The following is a 10,686-nucleotide window of genomic DNA, read 5'->3' on the forward strand; positions in this document are numbered from 1 at the left end:
TTTCCTATGTTTTGCTGTGGGGACCCTATCAGTTTGTGGCCATGGTCACCAAGGTGTGGCCCTCAGTACTAGCCCTGTTGTGCTCTTGTGGCATCCCTATTGTGGGATATGTAGATGACCTCCTGTTGAGGGAACCTTTGCAGCAGGCTGTGATGTACAACACGGTTTTGACTGTTATAACATTACTGTGGTATAGATGAATCCTAAACCTTCAGAAATTTCCTCTGGCACGGACTTATTTTGAGTAGCAGGCTCTAGTCCTGGACTCTGCTCAGCCCTGCTCAGAATGTTTTTTTCAACAGGAGAAACTTCAGACTCTCCCATCTCCAATTGAGCCTCTATGGCCCAGAAGTTTTCTGACTTTCTTCTTTTGCATGATTGATGGTAGCCTCCTTTTTTGAGTAAGTCCTGTTTGCTCAGTTTCACTCTAGACCTCTTGTTGCAGTACTCAGGATCCCTTCATTGACTTCTAGCATACCTTGGACATTTTTCACTGAAACAATGCAGGGCATGTCCTCTGACCAGGTAGGTATTAAGAGTATTTTAGCACCAGCCTTTGAAGTTGCAGATGCTGTCTGATCACCAGCTACCCCAGAGCTAAAGCATTAAAATACCTGTCTATTAGTTGCTGACCCAGTTTGACTACTCTTGTTTGCTGCCTACCTTGACCCATTCCTGGGCATGATTACTCTCACCTGCTATTACCCCTTCCTGGACTTCAGCCTTACCTGGCCACTCTTGTTTGAAGTCTAGTGATTAGTCTGTCCACTGTAGCCTTTTCTTTCCAGCCATACCTTTTTTGGAGCACTCTTGAGGGATGCGCTTTAGGTTATGACTAAAGCTATTTGCTGAAAAGCTGTTTGTCACTATGCTGAAGGAATAAAGACTTTGACATGGATGTATGAGTTATCCACTCCTTTCACCTATTTGCAAGCTACACAATTTGCACCACCAGGAGCCCTAGTGCCAAATAACTGCCAATTCCTAACCTCCCTCACCACATCACCTGCCAGGGGGCACCATAAAATATCTACAGTGCAATATTCTGTTGTTGTGGGTCAAGTTTCTCTAGTTTGGCACAAAGAGCCACCAGGTTATTACTGGCTTGGTAGCTCAGGAATCCAATGCTGGATTCGGGGAAGCCCTTCCTTCCATACTTTGGATGATCCTCATGACTGATGCCAGCCTGTTGGGCTAGGGAGGAATCATTGGCATCTTGTCAGTGCTCCCGATCAACATCCTGGAGCATTAGGTGATTTGGTTGGCTGCAGTGTTACCATCCTTATGGAGGGTCATCTGATTCAGATGGACAATGCCACAGCTATAGCATACTTCATCCATCAATGAGGAACCATTGCTGATTTTAAAATCAATACCATTGAAGCTCAGGTTCTGAGAGACACGGGCATTTCTGAATTGGTGATTTCTATGTTAAAAGCTTGGAAGTCTACCTCTTGCAAGGTCTATCATCATTCATGTAGGGAATACTTCACTTGGTGTGAGTCTCTGGCTTCCACCCTATGTGTTTCTCTGTGTGATGAAAGCCTCTCCTTCTAACAGCTGGGTCTAGACCAGTGTTTAGTTTTCAGTACTATCAAAGGTCAGGTTTTCACCCTATCTACCTAGTTTCAGAGCCCATTGACTTCAAACTCCTTGGTTATTACCTTTTGTACAATGAGTTTCCCATGCAGACTCACCCGTTTGGACTGATCAATTAGACTGGCTGCTGCTAGCAAAATCACAAATGTGTGAGTGCAAGCATAAAAATTGCTGCGCTGCCTCTCCCAAAAACGAATTTAAATAATGAATGAATGAACTCCATACTACACAAAGGGTCCCCATAAATGTGCATGTGCTATAATGCCCCGTGGGCTGGCAATTATATCCCTCCTCCCCAGTGACTAAATCACAAATAAACCAAGAAGTAAATACAAGGTGCTTAAAGGACAATAGTGCTAAAAGTAGCACATATACAATGCCATGAAACTGTATACAGTGAAATTGTATAAAGCTATATATAAAGTCCCAATAATTGTGCAAACATATAACAGTTAAAAAGAAAAATTGAACGTTCCAAAGAAACCCCCATCTGCATCTGGTGTGAATATTAAGTGATACAGTAGTAAATCTTCTTATCCATAGCAATTCTCTGTGTGTAGTGCTCCAATTAAGCAGGCCATAGACGGGTCGAACATCAACCAATTTAAAAAAAGCGAAAAATCGGTTGTTCGATTGGCCGTTACCACCAACATTAAAACAATTGGCTGATTTTTGTCCTGCCTACGGCTGGCATTAACCCCATAACTTCTGTCCCTTGCAGAGACGGGAGCACACCATACAATGTGACAGCCATACATAAGAAGAATTCCAGTCTGCTATTATATTTTATATGAAAAAGTCTTGCGGTTGCAACAAATGTATCCATTTGTAACCAAATAAATACATCTGTATCCAAATAAAAACATTGTAATACATTATTTGTATTACAATGTTTTTATTTGGATACAGATGTTTTTATTTGGCTACAAATGGATACATTTGTTGCAACCACAAGACTTTTTCATATAAAATATAATAGCAGACTGGAATTCTTATTCTTTTCTTCTTCTTGCAGGTCATGGCTCATGCGCAGATTTTTTTATCGGTAAAACGATCGGCTGATTTGCCCATCATTGCCGGGAAAATCGGGCGATCATCAAAATCGAATGCAAATAGAAAAAACACAGTGCCCAGGACCAACTCACTAACACCCTCTTTAAGTGAAATGCCGCTGTGCACAGGTATAAGAACCAAAATTAAAATTTTTTCAATATAAACCAGCGCAAAACACAAACTACCTCACAACAAGTGAGCAATAATGAATAATAACCATTATATTTTGGTATAAGTGTCACACAAAAAATTAATTATTAAAATAAATTTAAAGTCCAGTGATACATAAAATATTAAAAAATCAAGTGACCCATACGAAAAGAAAAAAAATCCGTGACACATAAAAAAGAAAAGTCCAGTGCCCCAAAGAAACTTTTGATTGAGAATCTTCAATGCTTATAGTGATCCTTCCACCATCCACCAGTGCAAAAACCAACATGAACTGCACTCACCAGATAATAGTGAGTATAACGCCTTTCAGGATTATTTAGGGCTCCTGAACCCCCTTTAGGACCTCCACTATTTTCCACCTCAAAGATATGGATATTCCTCCAATTGTTCCCCTCACCAACTCCACCAAGTTCCAGAAAGGAAAAAAAGACTAATAGTGTGATACTGTTATACCTCTTACTTAAAATTTACTTTAAGCCAGACCAGACTGGTCTTGAGAACGCCCTGTGGGTGGGGCAAAACGTGTTGACGTACTTCCAGCTGGTCGTCCCAACGTCCTACGTCCTTTCCGGTGAGTGGAACACACGCCGAGCGGTGCGTTCCAAGCGGCCATTTTGCTTAGTGAAGGAAGTTTTTTCTTTGGAGTCTGCCATCCTGTTGTGAACAAGGCTGTGAGGTCCTGCTATAAGATCTGTGGAATTTCGTTTTTTATCTACAATAAATGCTGGTTATTATCTTTTAAAATGTGAGTGGTCTGGCTTAAAGTAAATTTTAAGTAAGAGGTATAACAGTATCACACTATTAGTCTTTTTTTCCTTCCTGGAACTTGGTGGAGTTGGTGAGGGGAACAATTGGAGGAATATCCATATCTCTGAGGTGGAAAATAGTGGAGGTCTTAAAGGGGGTCCAGGAGCCCTAAATAATCCTGAAAGGCATTATACTCACTATTATCTGGTGAATGCGGTTCATGTTGGTTTTTGCACTGGTGGATGGTGGAAGGATCACTATAAGCATTGAAGATTCTCAATCAAAAGTTTCTTTGGGGCACTGGACTTTTCTTTTTTTACGTGTCACTTCTTTTTTATGTGTCACTGATTTTTTTCTTTTTTTTTTTTCTTTTTGTATGGGAATACTTTTTATTTTATGTATCACTGGACTTTAAATTTATTTTAATAATTAATTTTTTGTGTGACACTTATACCTAAATGTAATGGTTATTATTCATTATTGCTCACTTATTGTTGTGAGGTAGTTTGTGTTTTGCGCTGGTTTATATTGAAAAAAAAGATCGTCAAAATTGGCTGCAAATTTTCCAACATGCCCAATAAAAAAAAAATGTGCAAAAACCCTGAAAAACAGCTGACCAATTAACCCAATAACGGTGGGAAAATTGGATGATTTTTTTATCAGCTGAAAAATCGGCTGATTTTCGACCTGTCTATGGCCAGCATTAGTGATCCCCCTCCAGAGCCCCACTCACCACAGATAATTGACCACCTAGAATGGTAGGTCAAATATCGCATGAAATGTTGCAGCACTCTCCTTCAGGAAAGTTGGCCGTCTGTGTGGTCTTGACACCTCTATACGTTGATGACAGACTCCATAGTAGAAACACCTCTAGATCAATCATTTGTGCCAAAACTCCTCCAGAACCTCCACAGTACTCCTCCACCACCGTAAAAACATCAAAGGGAAACTTCCATAGCGTAACACTATATTTATTGGGTAAAAAACATTTAAAATTGCACTTACATGAAAACCATGTGTATGGCACTTTAAATCTCAGCAAAAAGCAATTCCTTCTCAGAGGACAAGTGTAGGGCTATCAAGCCCCGCTCTACATGTTTTGTTCTATGATGTCATTAGGAGCATGACAATTTCACTGTATACACAGTTTCATGGCATTGTATATGTGCTATTTTTAGCACTATTGTCCTTTAAGCACCTTGTATTTACTTATTGGTTTATCTGGGATTTAGTAACTGGGGAGGAGGGATATAATTGCCAGCCCACGGGGCATTATAGCACATGCACATTTGTGGGGCCCTTTGTGTAGTATGAAGTTCATTCATTTAATTAATTATTTAAAGTAGTTTTGGGGAGAGGCAGCGCAGCAATTTTTATGTTTGCATTTGAACTAATAGCCTTTTCCTGTAAGGAACCCTCTGCTTTTGCACAGGGGGCAAGATGGTGCGGAAACCCAGGAATTCTTCCTTACCTAAGGTTGGTTGTGTCTTTCTCCTCATCTAACACATTATTGTTCTGTCCAGTTCACCAAAAATAAAAATCCTCCATTGTCTGGATGTGGTTTGGGCTGTGAGAGTCTATTTCTCAGCCATTGCTTTTTTTCTTTTCAAAAGACAGATTCCCTTTTTGTCATCCTCTATGGTCTCCATAAGAGTACATTGACTTTTTATTCTACCATCTTTAGGTGGCTCAGGATTACTATATGCCAAGCTTATGGTCTGAAGGATTGGGTCCCTTCTTTTTCCTGTCATGGTGCACAGTACTAGATCAGTAAATGCTGCTTGGGTCTTTAACATCAAGCAAGTAGTTTCTGGATTTTTAAAGTGGAAGTAAAGTCTTTTTTAAAACTTGTACCTACAGGCCTATGATGACAATATCTCCTAAACTTGCACTGTTTAGGAGATATTCACAATGCATGTAGCTTGTGACGTCACTGGCGCATGTGCTCTGAAGGGACGGCATACCTATGCCATCTCTACAGAGCACCGTAATACGGCCAAAACTCATGAGCGTGCGTAATGTTATCGCGGTAGTCAGATGGCCGGAGCATACGAACCGTGAAGGAAGACCATGTGAAAAAGAAAGCCCTGTTGGTGACAGCATGCCGCTGGAGGGCTTCATTCTAAGGTAAGCATTTCATGTGCTAGTATGCAAGGCATTAAGCCATTGTGTTGCAGGGTTTGTTTGTTTGTTTGTGTTGTGTTTTTTTTTTTTTATAAAGGCCGTGGTTTACTACCACTTTAAGCTGCCACCTGGTCTTTTGTTCACATATTCTACCAAGTGCGCATTGTGGCCTCATTTCATTCCAGCTTCAGCTCTAGAGGCCTTTAGGTGGCTTTTTGAGCTGCAGACAGACTGAGCCTTTTTTTTTTTTTTTTGTATTGCTGTGCTGCCCATCCCTCAGTTGGACTGCTTTTGAATGGTCTGAGTGTAAAAACTTTCTAGGAGTTTTGTAATCTCTGTAAACCTCCTTTCTTGGAATCCATTGAGGAACAAAGGTTCACCTCCGTTTATGATCATGCTGTTGGGATGGCTTTGCTTCAAAACTGAGGCTTGTGAGTAGCACGTGGGGTTAAGGGTTGTCCTACAGTTTGTTTGCCAATGTTGAATTATCCCTTAGCTGCCCATGTAACTCTAAATTAAAATCCTATTTTTGCTATCATGGCAAGTCTTAGAATGCAGAGAAAGAAGTGCTATGTATACCAGATTTTTTGGGGGTGTCCTGATGGTGGGTGCAAAGAAGTCACCAGGGCATAGTAAAAGGAGGGTGATGTTTCAATGGTCAGGCTTGCAGACTCTAAGTCAGTCCTAATGTTGAGTGCCACAAGAATATCATTAAAAGGAAACAGGTCAAAGCATTTTTTTTGGCCATACTTCTCTTGTGGGTTACAGGAGTGCACTCACTTTTGCTCTCCTGTTACCCAGAGTCTGCTTATAGCTGATATCGCAGAGCTGCTCCAGGTTCAATAAGGGTCCCAACAATATTGTCAGGATCCACCCAGCTGGCTGAGCAGTGAAGCCAGATGAACCCGCCGCCTCTTCAGCCCAACACTCCAGTGAGGATTGGAGGAGCAGAGAGCAGTGACTAACAATCTACCGAGAACTGACTGATCAGCAGTCATATAATCGCTCACTTCTCTGGCTTAGAGCTGACGTTGGACCTACAGACTCCCGAGTCAGTCCCAAACGTGGGTGTCACCTGCACCTATCATAAGGGGTTTGGTAGTGATAACATTGTACAAAATTACACAGTTATGTATTGGGCTTTGACAAGAAAGAACCCCATACACATTTTAGGATTAAATAATTTCTTGGCCACGTGTCTTCTTCAGACTCCTTAGATTAAACAATTTATTCCCAATACTGTTGTCGCCCTTGAAAATTTGTATACAGTAATAATTTCCCATTTTAAGCAGCTCTTTTCCATGAAAAAGAGTTTTTTTGTGCCCCATGCACACAAGATGTTTTTATTTCCACTTATAGGGGTGTCAGGCGTTTTGTTTTTTTCTGCTTCCCAATGTCCATTCCATGTTAGCCTATGTGCCCATGCACACGTAGACTCTTAGGAACGGTTAGTGGCAAGAGAGTTTAGAGACAGGAAAATAAAAACCCACAGCCAGTGTGTCCAGGAGCAGTAGCATTTTGGCATAAAAAAAACACTTTGCTCTTGTAAACGTGTAAAGTGATTCTAAAGGTTCATTTTTATTTATTTTTTTTTAATAAATATGCTTTACTTACCTACTACGTGCAGTGGTTTTGCACAGAGCAGCCTGGATCCTCCTCTTTTTGGGTTCCCTGCAGCAATCAGCTTGCTATGGGGGCACCTGCTTCTCCGTATGTCTATTCACACACAGAGCCGTGGCTTGGCTCCACCCCCTTCTCATTGGCTGACTGGCTCCCGTTCCTGCTTGCTGTCTCAGCCAATGAGGAGGCAGAAACCCGGGACAGCTGAGGTTGTCTTGCACATTGCTTGATCGCCATGAGGCTCAGGTAAGTATTGTGGAGGCTACAGGCACTGCTGCGCTCAGGTTTTTTACCTTCATGCATAGAATGCATAAAGGTAAAAAACATTGAGCCTTTACAACCACTTTAATGCTAGGCGCATTTAGCGCTTGAGCGTTAAATCGTTTTATTGGCCAACATTCTGGCCAATTACATGAATTAACGTCCAAGCGCTTGATGCCTGTAAACATACCTAAAGGCTTGTAAAAGTGCTAGACACTGTTACAAGTGTCAGGCATTTTTTCTGCAAACACGCTGCTGCCAGAAGGAAAAGCCTCTAGGAGAGTTTTCAAAATGCCCTGTGTGCATGAGGCCTTCTAGTCTTTCCATATAAACTTAAGTCCTCAACTCCCCTTAATTATTTTGTTACCCTTCTCCGAAGTCCTTTTAGTTCAAGGTTGTCTTTTCTTGCTAATGTTGAGTCTATGATCTACAAATGGAAGTTACGGTGAAAAGGAGAGATATGGGAGATCGCGGAACACGTTACATGATTTCATCAAAAAGATTACAAGGCCATTAAGTAGTGGATGTGTATGGATTCTTTTTGAAGAATAAGGATATAGTTTAGGGTCACATTATGTTTTCCTAATCTGTTTTGAACCCGGGTTTCTGTCAGCCACAGAGGACCCTTCAAGAAGAACCAAGGGAGACTTAAAACCTCTGTCAGTTTATTTTTTTGCCATCGGTGTTCCATTGGGTTGATTTATCTTCACTTCCTGTCCCATAGCCAAAACAGGAAGTGAGAAGAAATCTCTGCAAATTAAGGGAATTCCTTGGGGATACCTAGGTCACAAGACCTAGTGTCCCCATTGGAAAATTTCCCCTCTATTACTTTTCTGGGGCAACTCAAAATTTAGGGTTTCTTATACTTTCATATTCAATGATAATTATAAACAAGACAAACAGAGAGGGTGACTATCCCTAACAGGGGTAGAGACAGCAATAAGACCTCACTTTATCCCTCTCCACTGTGTCCAAAACTAAAAGAAAAGGTTTTGCCTTTAGCTATACTTTAAGGGTCCTTGCACACAATGCTGATGTATGAAAGCCGCATCTAACTGGCAGAGAATGTTCTGTAAAGTGTGTACATTTACACATGTACAGTATCTAGAACTGAGTACACGGAGTACACCCTTCACATTTTTGTAAATATTTTATTCTATCTTTTGACAACACTGAAGAAATGACCCTTTGCTACAATGTAAAATAGTGAGTGTACAGCTTGTATAACAGTGTAAATTTGCTGTCCCCTCAAAATAACTCACACAGCCATTAATGTCTAAACCTCTGGCAACAAAAGTGAGTACACCCCTAAGTGAAAATGTCCAAATTGGGTCCAAAGTGTCAATATTTTGTGTGGCCACCATCAGGGGCGGACTGACCATTTGGAAACTCGGGCACTGCCCGAGGGACCGGGGTCAGTAGGGGGCCCCATGAGATGCCACTGGTACCTTTTTCATAGGCTTTTTTGAGTTTGGGCAAGGACACAGGGGCCCCATGATACCTTATTGCCCGGGGGCACCATGAGTTGTCAGTCCGCCCCTGGTCACCATTATTTTGCAGCACTGCCTTAACCCTCTTAGGCATGGAGTTCACCAGAGCTTCACAGGTTGCCACTGAAGTCCTCTTCCACTCCTCCACAACATCACAGAGCTGGTGGATGTTAGAGACCTTGCACTCCTCCACCTTCATTTGAGGATGCTCAATAGGATTTAGGTCTGGAGACATGCTTGGCCAGTCCATCACCTTTACCCTCAGCTTCTTTAGCAAGGCAGTGGTCGTCTTGGAGGTGTGTTTGGGGTCGTTATCATGTTGGAATACTGCCCTGCAGCCCAGTCTCTAAAGGGAAGGGATCATGCTCTAATCAGTATGTCACAGTACATGTTGGCATTCATGGTTCCCTCAATGAACTGTAGCTCCCCAGTGCCGGCAGCACTCATGCAGCCCCAGACCATGACACTCCCACCACCATGCTTGACTGTAGGCAAGACACACTTGTCTTTGTACTCCTCACCTGGTTGCCGCCGCACACGCTTGACACCATCTGAACCAAATCAGTTTATCTTGGTCTCATCAGACCACAGGACATGGTTCCAGTAATCCATGTCCTTAGTCTGCTTGTCTTCAGCAAACTGTTTGCGGGCTTTCTTGTGCATCATCTTTAGAAGTGTCTTCCTTCTGGGACAACAGCCAGGCAGACCAATTTGATGCAGTGTGCGGCATATGATCTGAGTACTGACAGGCTGACCCCCCACGCCTTCAACCTCTGTAGCAATGCTGGCAGCACTCATACATCTATTTCCCAAAGACAACCTCTGGATATGATGCTGAGCACGTGCACTCAACTCCTTTGGTCGACCATGGCGAGGTCTGTTCTGAGTGGAACCTGTTCTGTTAAACCGCTGTATGGTCTTAGCCACCATGCTGCAGCTCAGTTTCAGGGTCTTAGCAATCTTCTTATAGCCTAGGCCATCTTTATGTAGAGCAACAATTCTTTTTTTTTCAGATCCTCAGAGAGTTCCTTGCCATGAGGTGCCATGTTGAACTTCAGGTGACCAGTGAGAGAGTGAGAGTGATAATACCAAATTTAACACACCTGCTCTCCTTTCAAACCTGAGACCTTGTAACACTAACGAGTCACATGACACCAGGGAGGGAAAATGGCTAATTGGGACCAATTTGGACATTTTCACTTAGGGGTGGACTCACTTTTGTTGCCAGCAGTTTAGACATTAATGGCTGTGTGTTGAGTTATTTTGAGGAGACAGCAAATTTACACTGTTATACAAGCTGTACACTCACTACTTTACATTGTAGCAAAGTGTCATTTCTTCAGTGTTGTCACATGAAAAGATATATTAAAATATTTACAAAAATGTGAGGGGTGGACTCACTTCTGGGAGATACTGTATATGTGTGTAAAAACCTCTTCTTGCTCTCATAATAAATGAGAGTTGTGATTTACATGTGTATTTGCACTGATTTGTGCATAAGCATGTCAAATATTGACCAGTAATGGCAATGAGTCATTGATAAGAGGACACATTTTCTGTGTTGGTGATGTTTTGGGCTTCTGTTTTACAGTCGGGACAGAACACCGACGAGACAACAGTG

Source organism: Staurois parvus, unplaced genomic scaffold, assembly GCF_062004578.1.
Source record: "Staurois parvus isolate SC_StPar_1 unplaced genomic scaffold, SC_StPar_1.0 ptg000249l, whole genome shotgun sequence".
NCBI lineage: Eukaryota > Metazoa > Chordata > Amphibia > Anura > Ranidae > Staurois > Staurois parvus.